Here is a 1,563-nt window from a genome sequence, read left to right as displayed (position 1 = left end):
CTTCGTCGATCTATCGGCCATTTGGAGTGTGACGTTGGTGCATTTAAGCTCTCCCATCCCCAACCTTTTACTCACCGAGTACGGCATGACACTCACACTAGCCCCTAGATCACATAAGGCTTTGTTGATCCTCGTGTCGCCAATGGTACACGGTATTAAGAAGCTTCCCGGATCCTTTAACTTTGGAGGTGAACTCCCTTGAAGTATTGCACTACTCACCTTAGTGAAGGCGATAGTCTCAAGCTTCCGGATCGACTTCTTCTTTGTGAGGATATCTTTCATGTATTTCGCATAGGCCGGCACGTTATTGATTAATTCCGTGAAAGGAATTGAGACTTCCAAATTCTTCACAATTTCCATGAACTTTCCAAGTTGATCATCAAATTTGGGCTTGGCTTGACGACTTGGAAAAGGGAGTCTAATCACAATGGGCTCCTTCTCCTTGGCCTTGTCTTCATTTTTCTTTGAACTTTCTTCTTTTGATGATTCTCCATCTTTGGAGTTTTGCACAATTTCTTCCTTTTCACTAGCTTCCACAACTTCATCCTCAACTTGCTTCTTCGGTGCTTCATACCTTGTACCACTTCTCAAGTGAATGGCACTAACCGTTTCATGTCTAGGGGGATTACTTTGAGGTGGTAATTGCCCCTTTTGTCTTTGTGAGCTTGAAGATGCTAGTTGAGTCAATTGTGTTTCCAACATCTTGGTGTGAGCTAGAATGTTGTTGATGGTGGTTTCCTTTGCTTGGCTATCTTTTTGCATTTGAGTGAAAAATTCTTGTTGATTCTTTTGCATTTGGAGGACCGCTTTTTGGACATCAAAACCTTGGTCATTTTGGTGATTGTATGGATTTTGATTTTGGTAACCTTGGTTTTGATTGTAAAAGGGTCTTTGATTTTGGTTTCTCATGGGTGGTGGAGTGTATGTTGTTTGAGGGTTTTGAACATTTTGGCTTTTGTATGAGAGATTTGGAAGGAATTTGGTGTTTTCATTGTAAAAGTTGGAATAAGGGGTACCACTCTTGTATGCTTGGAAAGCATTCACTTGTTCATTTGTTCCCCTACATTCACCCTGGTCATGTCCCAAAGTTCCACAATTCTCACATATCCCACTTGGGATTGATGAGGATGTCGTCATGGCATTAACATGATGCTTTGATGATTTTGAGTTTTCCTCAAGTCTAGCCATAGCTTGTTCAAACTTCAAGTTGATTGTGTCAATGTGAGCACTAAGTTGAGCACCCAAATGAGTAACGGAGTCCACTTCATGCTTTCCTCCTCTAGTAGCCTTGCAAGGTCTACTATATTGTGAGTTATGGACCGCCATTTCCTCAATCTTGTTCCATGTTTGATTGTCATCAACTTCGGTGAACATTCCATTTGATCCCATATTGAGAATGTTCCTAGAATCTTCATATAAACCATTCCAAAATTGTTGTACCAAAAACCATTCGCTAAGTCCATGGTGAGGACATGAGCGATAAATTCCCTTGAACCGCTCCCAAGCTTCATACAAAGACTCTTCATCCCTTTGCTTAAAACCCGTAATTTGAGCTCTTAGCAT

The 1,563-nt window shown here is 41.2% G+C and overlaps 1 non-coding gene across 1 annotated transcript; it reads left to right on the top strand.

The window, feature by feature from the left end:
• Positions 1-1,456: 1,456 nt before the first annotated feature.
• Positions 1,457-1,563, top strand: LOC141593569 (small nucleolar RNA R71). The gene has a single exon (XR_012521643.1). It is a non-coding gene; the product is annotated as a small nucleolar RNA R71 (small nucleolar RNA).

The sequence above is a fragment of the Silene latifolia genome, chromosome 7 (genome assembly GCF_048544455.1).
Source record: "Silene latifolia isolate original U9 population chromosome 7, ASM4854445v1, whole genome shotgun sequence".
NCBI classification, from domain to species: domain Eukaryota; kingdom Viridiplantae; phylum Streptophyta; class Magnoliopsida; order Caryophyllales; family Caryophyllaceae; genus Silene; species Silene latifolia.
Note: the sequence above shows the minus strand (reverse complement) of the source record. Positions and strands in the feature narration are given on the sequence as shown.